Source organism: Calliphora vicina, chromosome 4 (genome assembly GCF_958450345.1).
Source record: "Calliphora vicina chromosome 4, idCalVici1.1, whole genome shotgun sequence".
Taxonomy (NCBI): Eukaryota; Metazoa; Arthropoda; class Insecta; order Diptera; family Calliphoridae; genus Calliphora; species Calliphora vicina.
This window is the reverse complement of record NC_088783.1, coordinates 122,227,729-122,242,156: the sequence shown is the minus strand read 5'-3', so window position 1 is coordinate 122,242,156 and position 14,428 is coordinate 122,227,729. Positions and strand designations below refer to the sequence as shown.

Genomic DNA, 14,428 nt, shown 5'->3' with positions numbered 1-14,428 from the left:
TAAATAAATATGTATGTATGTATGTATGTAGCTATGTAATATTTGTTTATAAGGTAAATTTTAAGTTTTTTGTTTTGTCCAGCATTATTATGTTTAAATGTCTTTCTAAAAAGGTGCTTTAAGCCCCCTTTTTATAAGGTGCGGGTGTTAAAAGCCCTTTTTACAATACATTTTGCTCAATTTCAATTAACACATTTTTAAATGTCATGTTTAAAATGTTGACATTTTGGTTAAAAGCGAAACATACAAACAACCCTGAGGGCAGTTAAACCAGAAAAAAATATATATTAAAACATTGTTAATGAAAAGGGGAAATGTAATAATACCGTGGTACTTTATTTAGTACCTCACTGAACAATATTTTGCTTTAGTAAAATTCAATACTAACTCCTATTTTTGTAAAAAACTACAAAAGTAGTAAAAATCAGGTTAAAAACTTTTTTTAAAAAAAAAAAGATTTTAATAAATAAATCAATGTTTTAAAAAATCGTTTTAGGTGAAGAATCGGTTTTTTGGGTATTTTTTTAAAAAAAAGTTAGTTTCAAGTGAATAATAGGTTTTTTTTACAGAAATATTTAATGTAAAAAAAATTTGTTTGTTTTATAACCGAAAAATTCAAATTCGACTGTAATCGATTTTTTTTTTTTTGAAAATCAGATTTTTGATATAAAACTTTTTTTGAAGGAAAAAATATAGACGGATTTTTAGTGAAAATTAGTGCTGGTGCACACACTTCAAGTTTACTTGAGCAAGTATTGAGTTTATTGAAAAGGGAGGAGGAGATATTCGAAAAATTTTCATCTTTCTCTTCCTCTCTCTTGGTAAAATTGGTTCTTGGCTACCATTCTATTTAAATTCCAATATATATATCTGAAAAAAACCCTTGAATTCATTCTTAATACCTATATTATTATCGGAAATGAATATTTAAGAAAATATCGGTATTTATGTTATTAAACTTCTATCTGAAAGAAGTTTTTACTTTCAAGTGTAAGTTAAACCCTTAGCTTTGTCTAAACTTGACAGGTACTGGAGTTGTCATTAACTTGTCATCAACAATTTATGTGTTTATTGTTTACTCCCAAAACAATTATAATGAATCCATTATTATGCTATTTCCAACTGGTATTTTTAGTTTTTATTATTAAAATTAGAATTTGTTTTCTTTCGATTTTTTTTTTGTACAAAAACAATGAATTATGCATGAGCCCAGTTAAATTAAAGGCTAGAGAGTGAGTAAGAGCAGAGAGTGGGAAAAGAGAAGCTTTATTTGGTAGTCTGAGTATTATAATGGAATTATTATGACTTTTGTTAATGTGTTGATGTTAATTTATTTGATTTTATTTAGTTGTTGCTATTTTATTTCTATTATCTCTTACCATAAAGTCTTCTGCTATTTCTTTTATAGTTTCTAGATGTTTAAATGTATAAGTTTATATATGTATATGTATATATATGCGTATTGATACTAACAAAATTGAAACTTTAAGAATTAAAGCCATTGAACTGAGGAGGACGTTATAGCTTTAGCTGGCCAATTTTGTTAAGAGTTTACTTATACCAATGCACACTCTAACAACTACAGCTACAAGTAAACTATAAGGTGGGTTGTACGTACTCATAATGCTAATTTGTGATGAGTTGTTTTGAAAATGTTTAATATATGTACAATATATTTGTTTAAACATTTTGTGAATGAAAGTTTAGTTTGGTATTTTTTCTATTAGTTATTAATAATAATAATAAAAAAACAAAGGGGAAATGAATTTAAATATAAATTTAAATTATATTTTTATATATTTTTTTTTGTTTTGTGATAAACCAGCTACTTTTGTTCTTTTCCACTAAATTCCCGTTTTACTTGAAATATTGATTTATTGTTAATATATTTATTTTTTTCTGCTTAATTTAAAAATATTTACCAAATTGATTGTTTTTGTTAAATATTTTTTTTTTATTTAAAAAATCATAAAACGTTTAGGTGTTTGTTATTAACAAATTTAATCATACCAAAAAGTCATTTATCACATATTTCAAAATCTTGAAATTTGCATAAAACATAAAAACTCATTAACAAAACCTTAGCTTACTGCCTCTATTTATTTCTCTTTATAATTTGACTACAATATAAAATTGATTGTTTAAATAATTTGTGAAAAAAAACCAGGCGTTAAGTATTAATTTTGTTTAAAAAGCAAAAGAAAAAAATAATGAAAAGCTTCCTGCTTAAACAAAGAAAACGAAACCGAAACTATTTTGACATTAACATCTTCATTAAGAGTTATGTTTATACTCAACTATTATATATTTTATAAATATTTATAATGAAAAAATAATTTTAGAAAAACTCTTAATTATTTTGTTTTTTTCTTAAAGATTTTTTGTTTTGATTTCTCTGTTCGCCACAAAAATTTGTTGAATAATGTTAAAAAATGCCTTGAGGCTGTAGCACCGCTATAGCTACCTATCTGTCTTCATTTCGTTATACAAATTTATATTTTATAGATGTGTTAACAAGTTGTCAAAGTCATTCACATATTTTATTGTGTGTGTGTTGGAGTGACACCAACAGACTACAACTATGTTTTATAAACTTTATTGAATTCCTCTACATGGGTGGGCCTTGGGTGACAGTAATGACAGTTTTACAGAGTGACAGATATGTAAGAGAAAATTTATGCTCAAGAATACAATATTTTGCTACTAAAATATTAGTTTTCACGAGTTTAAAAATAAAATTCAAGACAAATTTTTTGATAGTTCTTAGTTATAACTTGTGTTATATAATTAAAATTTTTATTTTTATCCCTTGAGAATTTTATTTTTTTAATTCGCTTACAGAAATTATTAGTTATTCTTTTAAAATTTGAAATTTTCCTGCTTTTTAAGTCAATTCGTATGACGAATTATATTAAACACTTCATTTTGATTTTTATTCATTCGCGATTTTTGTTTTTTTTACTCGGAAACAGAAATTAATAATTATGCTTTTTTAAAAATTTAAGAAAAAAAAATATTTAAATTTTTTTTAATCTTTCAAAAAATGTTTTAAGTTGATGTTGTTAATTCAATTAAAAATCACATTTTTTTCCTTTATTTATTTTAAATTAACCATAAATTATAATTTAATGGTGGTATTTTGTTGAACAAACTCTGACTGACACTTTAAAATAACAAATTTATTAAAAATTTTGAAAATTACCATAAACCAAGCCTACTTATTACAACTAAAACAGGTTGTTTTTGATTTGTTAATTTAAATGTAAAATATTACAATAAACCATTAATAAGCTTATTGTTTAAAAAAAAACATTTGTCACAGTTTCAAAAATTCAATTTACAACATGGTTTTGATTATTAAAAGTTACATTAAGGTTTTTTTGTCCAACCTAAAGCATAAAAACCTTGAACATTTTTTGGTTATACTTGAAAAAGAAGGTGTAAATTAATAGAAAAACAAATGACTTCCGCTTAAAAATATAGAATATAGAATCTTTTTTTCCGGTTTTGGGAACAAAAAATAATTGGGTTATATGAAAAATTTTGTTTGATTTTGTTTAAGACCGGTTTGTAATTAAAGAATTTTTTAGCTAAAGATTTATTTGTAGTGTTTTAAATCTGTTATAAACTTTTACCTTGAACATTTTCTATTAATGTTTATTAGTTTTTATTTTTATTAATATTTAAATAAAGAATTTAATTGCTTTTCATATTAAAACATTTTTTTATTAAGTATAAGAAAAATACAATAATATTAATAATTTGTTTTCAAGTACATATAAACATTTCTTTATTTTAATGACCAAATTCACATAAAAAAACAAATAGTGCCACCCACTTGGTTTATAAAAAAAAAAAATGTTTGAAAAGTGCTGAGGTTACAGTAGAATCCAGCTAAAATGATTTATAATATTTGAATTTACGCGACTCACAGCCATTACATTAGCAAAGTCTTGGTAACATTTTTTATAATCTAAAATCAAAAAATACTTAATTTTCTTAAATTTATAGCCATTTTAGCAAAAAATTCAAATTTTTATTTGAATTAATATTACTCATGCCACACGTTGGGCACATAAATAATTTTATTATTAAAATTGTTGTATAAACTTCAGTTGTTAACTTTCATTTTAAGCTTAATCCACTGTAATCACTATAAATTTTATGCATCCTGTAACCTTGATACTTTATGCATGATTACTTACATTTACATTTAAAATTACAATTTCAAATACAAATTCGTTTGCCTTTAGCTACAATGTTGCACACTTTATGGCTGAAATGTGTACATATTTGTCGCTATAAAATAAAGTTTGTTTGCTCTAGCAATTAGTAAAAATTAAAAACCATAAAATTCAGTTTAATATCAATAATGAAACTACCCCAAGTTTTACTTTAAAAGATCCATAAAAGCCATGATATACGATTAGTATTAATAACTTATAAATGGCACACTTAGGGCTAAAGAAATAAAGAAGAATTATTGTGCTGGTCGTAAAATCGAAAACTTAGAAGCAATAGTTAAATACAACAATGTAGAATTCTCCCCATAGAATGTTTTCAAATGCATAATACTAAATTGCTAAAAAAGGTATTTAAATAACATTTTACGTGAGAACTTTTTTATGGTACAAACTGTTTATTGGAAAGGGCTTGACATAGAAATGTTATAGTGACTATTATTATTAGTATTCATATTCATATTTTATTAGTTTCAGTAATTCGAAATAGGTTTATTAGTAAAATAGACAAATATAAAAAAAAATAGAAAAAATTATTGATTATTTTAGGGATTATTCAATAAGAAAGCTCAATAATGTATGTTTTCTTCCATTTCCACATATTCTGAACTCTAAGAAGTGAAAATTCAGCTTTAAATCAGTGATCGGCATAAAGAGAATATTCAGAAGTTGACAATTATTCCTATATTATTTCAGCAATGAAAGAACGAAATATTTCGAATTCAAAATTACAATTATTTTAAAATTCAGGGTTAAATTCAATTAAAAGCAACTATAAAAAATCAGTGGTCGGCACAGAGAGAACATTTCTCATAGAAATTAGGAAACAAAGTTTTGAGTTTTTTGAAATTCAATGAGAAAAACAGTACTTTGTGGTTGTTAGAGTATATTAACTGTCAAACAAGCATTAAATTAGTGCTCGTCACAGAGAGAACATTATCAAATTGGAAATATAAGGAAACATAGAAGACTTTCTTTAAGTTCACTGTTTCTTGTAAGGAATTCAAAATTTCAATTATTTAGAAATGAATAAAGAAACCCAACAGTAGATTACAAGTGCTGGCAGGGGTTGGCAGAATGATAGTGAACATTATTTACCAAATATCGAAGGAATTACTAAACTAAAATATCGAACTAATTAAGCTCACAACTTCGAATTCAAAATTTCAATTATTTAGAAATGAATAGAGAAAATCAACAATAATTGTAGAAAATCGTTTATATGAGTGATCGCCACAAAGAGATAATTTCAAATTTTTGCAAATTTTTAGTGTTAAACTATAAATCCTTTTGAATTTAACTATTATGCATAAACAATTAATAGCATGAATGATTCAAAGAGCATTCAAATCTCTTAATTTAGCTTGCTGTCAAACTCATGTATGTAGCTGTTTTGTATGTGTAAAGAATTCCTATTTACAAATGTTTTTCTTTTAGTTTTGTTAATTTCATTGAAATTAATTGGACTTTGCACTTATTTTCAAAATCTTTTGAATTAATTCAAATATTTCTATGTTGAGAAAATTGATTTTGTTTAGCACTTGCTGCTTTTGATGGCAACATGCCCCACCAACAGCAAGTAACAAAAAAACTAGTGACAAATATTTGACCCATTAACTAACCTTATTTTCTTTCTCTTTTTTCTTTTATACTGTTGAATTTATGCCAACTGAATGAAAACTACTTAAATTCTTTACTGCTTTTTTTATTTGTCTTTTCTATGCTTTTCAATGAAATTGATATTGGCTGGCGTTCATTGTCATGTTTTTACTGCAGCTCCCCAAGCAAAAGCAGCGCAGCACAGCACAGCAAAGCACTCTTTAGTATTGCTAAGACATGCATAAGTGGCATGCAACTCTGCTTTGACTACTTGCTACTTGATTTTGTTATTTTTATTATTTTTGTAGCATTTCGTCTTAAGAATCTATTTAATGATGTCGTTATTTACAAAGTTTTTAAAAGAACTTTTATTGCTCATACTTTACAGGCATGTGTTATCTATTTATTTGACTACAGTAGAGAATAATGATTATGGGACACTCAATCATTGCTATTGGAAAATATGTGACAACAAAATATTTAGCTGAACTTTTGATTTAAGATCTTATTTGATTTACAGCTAGCCAGCAGTTTGCAACTGCAAGTAGGTTAAATCGATTTTACTAAACAACTACACTTTATAGTACTTTTACAAGTGCTAGTACATGCCTCAAATACCATTTACAAAATTTGTGTTATTGAGTCAATTCGTTTTTATTTTTTACACTGAGTAGGGGAAAATTCTTATTTGAGTTTTTTTTTCTTCTGTTTTTTTTTAAGTAACTAAACCAAGTGGCACACTTGTTTGATGACAACAACAAATACAACAAACAATTGTTGTTGTTACTGATGATGTTGTTGCTTTACAAAGTGTCATTATGGCGCTTCAAAGTAAGACAAAAATTAATTCATTCAATAGATGATGAATGGGATTTAAATGAAAATATTTTCAGAAAAAAAAACTTTATTTCATTGCTTTTGTTAGTTTTTTTCCTCAGTTTTTTATTGTTCAAATGATGAATGAATGAAAATGCTTAAAGTAAATTTTGTGAAAAAAAAAACAATTTTCAGTAAAGTCAATTAACTAATTGGCAATAAAAACTATCTTAAAACAACAATCTTGAAGGAAAACAAAAGCAACAAAAAAAACTATATTTGTTTTGGCATTAAAACAAAAGTTCAAAATCCATTTTATGCTATGAACACAAAATTTAGCAGAAAACTAAGGGTAATTTCAGGGAAAAAAATCACAAAATTCTGTGAAACAAAATGAAGGTTGGCACACGAAAAAAGAAATGAAAATTTATGGTCATTAGCTTTGCTGCTACATGAGACAAATGTTGGACTATGATTTGTCTTACTTAAGTAAAATTGATTTAAATCAGAGGTGGGCTACTTTAGTAGACAGGGTGAGAACACATTTACACTTGACTGGCCGCAATTTATCGAGTGATTTAAATTGTGACTATTTAAATTTTAAATACTTGGAACTGTCCCCATGTTATCTCTCAAACGATAGTAAGGTTACAAACCCATCCCAGAGAGAGCGAGAGAAAAGCTAAGTGAAAATGTAAAGCATAACTTACAGCTGAAGTCTTTTAAAAATCCATTGTTTCATATTTGGGGGCCCATTTTTAACTCTTACTTGTATTTCTTGGTTTGTTTCTTTTTGCCATAATATCTATGTACATGATTCATTTAATATGTATTTCAAATAATTGGCATTATTATCATAAACTTAACAATTTTTTTTGGTATTCATACAAACAACTAAAATTAATAAATTATAATTATTAATTGCTTGTTTCTTTTAAACCTTATATGTATGAAACACTAATATCTATTGTATTGTACGTTTTTGCTTTTGTTTTGTTATGGTTTAAATAATTTGTTTTAGGTTTCCAGATTTTAAGCGATAATTTGTTATTAATATGCTAGACAAGGCTTGTCACTGACAAAATTTTGTTGGCATTGTTTAGAAAATCATGTAAAGCTGTTGAAATTAAAAACCCACTACACTAAACTTAAAGGTTTCTCAATTACAAAACAAACAATAGTTTGGAGAACAAAAAAAAATCAACTTCCTAAATTACTTTGCATTGTTTTTCTCCACTGTTATAATGAGAATTTAATGTTGGTTAATTTCCTTTTAGTTATTTTCAGAAAATAGACAATATAAATAATTAAATTTAAATAAATTGTGATTTTAATAATTTTTTTTCTTTTCTTTTCAGCCATGCAAAATATGAAATAATGGTAAGTTTTGTGCTACAGTGCTTAAAAAAATATTTGGGGGTTCAAATGGTCTCCTATCAGGTCGTATTGTCATAATGTCGTAAAATATTTTTTTAGTTTAAATAAATTCTTGTTGTGCTGCAAACAAAAAAAGTGTTATTTTATGACAAACCAATAAACATAGTTCAAAAAGTCTTATTAGTTTATAACTTTTTTGTTTGAAACCCAACAAAAATTTGTTTAAACTAAACAAATATTTTACGACATTATGACAATACGACCTGATAGGAGACCGTTTAAATCCCTCAATTATTTTACAGTTTCTACGTTTGAAAATAGTGGACAGAAGTTTATTTTACTGTGAGACCTCAAATACAATTACAAATAAAAAATATTATCTTTGAGCCGACCACTGTTTTAAACGGCCTTTATCGTTTAACGTTTGTTCTGTGCCTTAAAACAGTTAATTCAAACATATTTTTCTTGAAATTATTTAGCAGTTTATCTTTGAGTCGACCACTGCTTTAAAGGAGCTCTATCGTTTAACGCGTGTTCGGTTTTTAAAAAGAGTTAGTTCTCTTTTCTCAAAACTATTTTACAGTAGGAACACAACTACATTTAGAAATGCCAAATATTCTCTTTAAGCCGACCACTGCTTTAAACGTATTTTGTCATTTTAAGCTTGAAGTTCTTTCAAAAAATTTGTTTTTTCATAAAACTATTTATCATGTTTTCAACCATAAAAACAAAATTATTTAATTTAATGCAGTTTCTCTTTATGAGAATTGGATCTCTTAACGCTCTCTGTTTTGGGTTTAAAAGGAGTTCTTTCAAAAATATTAACTATTTAGCTATTTTCTACAAACTAGGTGTGTTTCAGCCATAAAAACAAAATTATCTGATAAAAGGATTTAATTTAAAGCAAAATATATTGCAAATGAAACGGAAATTATGGCGCCTCCATTATCATATTTTCACAGTGCGGTTTTGTATTGTAAAAAAAACACTAGTGGCGCATGTTTTTAATACATTTAGTTAAACATTAATATGGCGTTTATCATAATTACACACTTGTAGTCGTACAAATAATATTACAAAACGCTTGAGAAAATTTTCAACAACAAAACAATGAAAAACTATAGCAACAACTTTAAAAACATAAGTACTTATCGCTGGAAAAAATTGTATACGTGACCTATAGAATGTAATAAAATTTTTAATAGAATATAAGTAGTAGTAAGAAGAAAAAGCTTGCAAAATAAATCATAATTAAATCTTTTAAAGATTTGCTGCAAAATTATTTTCTACCAACAATTTGTAGAGTTTATGTCAAAAGAAGAAAACTTTTTCAATTTTATGAAAAACATCATAAATAAATCTGTTAAAGATTTGAATTCTGCAAAACTGGTTATGGTGTTTTCTTATCTAAAAGAAATTCATAAATAAATTTGTTGAAGATTTGAAATCATCAAAAACATTAGTCTTGTATTCCTCTCTGGAGAATACAAGGGAAGAAATTCATAAATTTTATTCAAAAAGTCATAAATAACTCTCTTAAAGCCTTAAATTCTTCAAAAACGGTTTTCTTTAATTCCTCTCAGCTTTATATTTTGTATATTTTATGCCAAAAGGACATTTATTTTAGACACAATTGTCCTTTGTGTTTGAGGAAGTTATTACTTTATTTTTATACACGTTTAATGTGGCGCCCAATTGTCTGGAATACCCCCTCTACTTGTTATCACAAATGAAATTGTATATTTATTGAGCACACACACAAACATACACATTTTTTGAGTTACAAATACATATGAAAGCTACTAACATTTATGTTTACCCTGTAGTTCTGTGGTCTAGCAGCGTACTAATCACACAATTCAGGGTTCAGTTTAACATATGGCTGGCTGTCCTATGAAATGACAATTCACTCCCTCGTACTAATAGTTACTTCAATAGTTACCGCCCTCTCGAACTCTTGGAGACAGTAAAACAATGGATGACTTTAGGTCGCTCTACTACTAATGTTGTCTACTTTAAGTAAAGCAGTGACCAAACGAGTATAGTTATCGCTTGTAGTAATAGTTGCTTTATTGGTCCCAAGTAGTCAATTTACCGTTCTCTCGAAAACTCGCTCTTTTATGTAAAGCATAGACCAAAAGAGATTCCAGTTAGCAATTCACTCAGTCGTACAAACAGTTACTAAATTGGTCCCTAATAATCAATTTACCACCTACTCGATAATATGGGCATAGTAAAATGACAATTAAGCCCATAATAAATGACTTTATGTCGATCTCATACAATACAGAGATTCAATTAGGTTGCTCTTATGTAAAATACTGGTCCTTTGACACAAACAGAACAAACGGATATATAAATATATCTAAATTTTACGACTACATAGAAATTTATCCATAAAAATACGCACTAAAAACTTTTGCTTTTTTGTTTTATTTCCTTTCACGAAAAAATAAAAAATATCACCAACAAACCGCACAGATATTGTTCAAAGGATTTGTTACATACATACTTTTATGTATTTCTTGTATATAAAGTAGTGATACTTATATCTTATATATATGTATGTATGTATGTATATTTACTCCTAGCAAAGGTTTCACTCTCTACACTGATGAAGGTCATTTTTTGCGTTAGAATAGAATGAATTTTCCGCTGTTATTGTATTGTATAAATGTGACAGTCAGCCAGTCAGGAAAAAGGAAATAAAGAAATAAAAACTTTTGGAATATTTTTTTATGATATTTTCCTTAATTTTCACTTTCATTCAAATGAAATTGAGTCATCACAGTTTTCCTTTTTGTTTGATGTGTAAAACTGTATAAATTTTAACTATGATTTATTTAGTTTTGTTTCTATTTTTATACACATGTTTTACACATTTGTAAACAATATTTAAAAATTTTGCATTTGTATTTGTTTATTAATTGATGGCGTGTTGTAAATTGATTTTGATTGATTGAATGAATGGTTGGTTTGATGGTTGGTGTTACAGCTTTAGGTCAATAGGCAAAATCATTTAATGAGATTATGTTTAATGGCTGGCATGAGTGAGTGGAGGAAAGAGAGAGAGAGAATAACAGCAAAGAGAAAACAATAAGTTCTCAAGTAATTCCCAGACATCAAACATTATTCTTGCCCAGCCCATCAAAGCGTATGATTTTTATTAATTAAGAAAAAATTTAAATTTTCTTTGAAAATAAACCATTTGATTTTAGAGATTTTTAAATGAAAAATGAAAGATATAATTAATTGCCATGAAATAAAAGATGAAAGATTAATTTTAAAATAAAGTTTTAAAAGCAATTAAAAATGATTTTTGTTACAACATAAATCACATTACAATTAAGTCACAAGAATGTGATCAGATATTTCACACTGATAAATTTAAACACTTTATGTTTGAAAATGAAACTATAACCATTTCAACATTTTTACAAGATTTTTAAGTATATTATGGAATATTAATATGTTAAAGTAACGATTCACATGATTGTAACAATCATAAATGATTGTAGCGAATAAGTATATGTTTGTGACAACCATATTTATTATGAAGGATTACCACATTATGTTGTTCTCGGCTTGTGGTTATTTTGTTTTATAAATCTTTGCTAGTATACAGATTTTATTACGAATGAGAGCTTTAAACTATAAATACATTTTTTTCTACTTTTTCTACAATTTTAAACCTTATTTCGTTCTCAATTTCGTATAGTAATTTCTTAGGAATTTTTGCTTAACTACTATTTCCTATAATTCCTTAGAAATTGCAGCAAATTAAATAGAAATTGTAAAATTTAAATGTCAAATATAATAACACATGTAACAAATTACATTACTTCATTAGGTGCTTCTTCAAATTTCGTTTTAGTTCTATGGGCTTTTGAAAAAAAAAATCTAATGAAAATAAATACACAGAGAAAGCAGCTAAATAAATAGCATTAGTGTCAGGTTACCAAAAAAAAAAAGAAAGCTAAAATCCAACAACAACAAACACATGATAAGGACATAAACTCAAACACAAGTAGGACCTTTTACTGACATACTCAGGGTTTATAGGTGCAGACATACAACATTCAAAGCACTTTAGGAGCTATACAAAGAGAGAGAAGCAAAAAATAAAAATAAAACATGAAACGAAGCCACACAGTTCCTTTTCCTTGTAACTTAAAATGAAGCCAACCAATATTTCTTTAACCCAAACTCACAAACACATGTCTGTTTGTTTGTTTGTTTGTATGTTTTTTTTTTGTACAAAACAGTGAATGAAAAAACTAAAACTGGGTTATTTAGAATTCAAAATAAATTTAAGAAAACTAAAAAGAAATGTGGAGTCAAATGGAAAATAAATAGTAAAACGTCACTGCAAGCAAGGAAGCCAAGTATAACAAATACAAATATAAATATTTAAAATACGTGAATGTGTGTTTAAAGACTCCAAGTATGAGGAGAGTAAGAAAAACATAACGTAAATATGTCAAGGTTAAAACAAAATATTAAATACAAAATCTAAACGAAAGTATATAAGAAAAACTAGAAAAAATATTAATGTAAAGCTTTAATTTTAGAAATATGTCACTAATTTTATCTCTAAGAACTTTAACACACGCTATTATGCAAAATTAGCAACGTAAACTATTCAAAACAAAAATAAAACAACCCGCTAGATCTGTGTGATTTAATAATGTCTTAAATTTAAAGATTACTTGGATTTGGGAGAAAACATTGTCGCTATATAATAAAAATTCTTATTTTAATTTAATTTAAATTCCCAATTAATCACACATCACTCATAAACATTCAGTGTCTTCCCCTTATCACTAGTCAAGTGGCTAGTACTCTCTTAGTTCCAACAACTGCAGGTCGTATAATAAATTAAATACATATGTAGAATAATATATGTATGAGCATTGTTTATGTATTCAGCAGTGTCACTCCCTCAAAATAGGATTTTAACGGTTTAACGACATTTACACACCCTGACAGGATAACACATTCAACTAACACATTCGCTCTCTTTCTCTGTCTCTGCCTCTGTAAGACATTGAGTATAATTTATAACTGTTTGTTTTGTTTGTATGTGTAGCAGTATTAAGTATCTTTCATTTTTGTTTATATTTTTCTTTCAGTGTATTTCCTGTTTAATTATAATTCCGGGTGTGTTTTTCAGCAAAATACATTCATTGTTGTTTTCTTACTTCTTCTACTTCTCTTTACTATTTAAATATTTAAATTATTGGGCCACCAAGTCTTTTTTTATGTGAAAACGTGTGTGAATAGATTTTGTCTTAGTGGATTTTGTGAAAACGTTTTTTGTGGATTTTTTGTTTATGTGTTTTAAGAATTATTTTTTTTTAGAAATACAAAAAAATTATATTTCAAACAGATTTATAATAAGAAACTCAATAATCTCAATATCAAAGATGTTTATTCACAACAAGAATACAGTCTTTCACTTTTCTGCAGCGCCATTTTCTCGTGTATGTATTTATTTTATAAAGGTTTATAATTCTTTCTCTTCAAATTTCATTTGACGCTAATTATTTTCTTTTATTTTTTTGCCCATAAAAAGTTTAAAATTTATCTTCAACATTTTATTAAATTGCTTAACTTATTTTTTCTTTAAAATTTCAAACAAAATTAAAAAAATAAAATAAAATTTTTCCTTAAATTTATATGGCAAGAAACACTTATTCACCATATGTTTGCAATACATAATTATATCTGTATTGTATGCGTATAAAAAGATTATTTGCTATTACCATATGTTTTTGGTGAGATATCCAAGTGGTTTATTAATAATAAAAAAGAGAAAAAAATATAATTTGCAATTTAAATAAAAAATAAACAACTTTCTCTAGCTAGATATAAAAGAAATTACTCATGATTAAGAAAAGTTTTGGAAGTTTTTTTTTTGGAATATTCTGAATCCTTAAAGGCTTATTTAAAAACAAATTTTGAACAATATTTTTCATTAATTTTATTAGGTACGTTTATTTGTACATGACTGGAGCTGTAAATTGTATGTCAAACATTATTATTAGCAGTTTTTTATTTATTTAAAATTTTGGCACTTTTACAAAAAATGTTTTTTTTTTTCTTGTTTCCATTATTTATTTATTTTTTTCTTTCTTTTCTTAACAGAAACCAGATGATTCATTAAGAATCTGTATGACTTTTAGTGGTTTTGTTTTGTATTTTTCAATATTTTTTTTTTTTTTGCTTTAATAAATAAAATTCAACCATAACACTTATTTCTGCTCATGTTTGTATTGTATTTCTTAATGTATGCCAACCATACACACAAGATTAAATTTATTTTTTTAAAAAATAACAACCCAATAAACAATTTGGAATTTTTAAATTTTAGTAAAATTTTAAATTTTGTAAAA

At 26.1% G+C, this 14,428-nt stretch overlaps 1 protein-coding gene across 1 annotated transcript in view; it reads left to right on the top strand.

The window, feature by feature from the left end:
• Atf3 (Activating transcription factor 3) overlaps window positions 1–14,428 on the top strand; it is a 57,070-nt gene that overhangs the window by 23,168 nt on the left and 19,474 nt on the right. The window contains exon 2 of the mRNA XM_065506735.1: window positions 8,015–8,036. The gene's annotated coding sequence lies outside the window, so the exon portion shown is untranslated. The remainder of the gene's footprint in view (window positions 1–8,014; window positions 8,037–14,428) is intronic.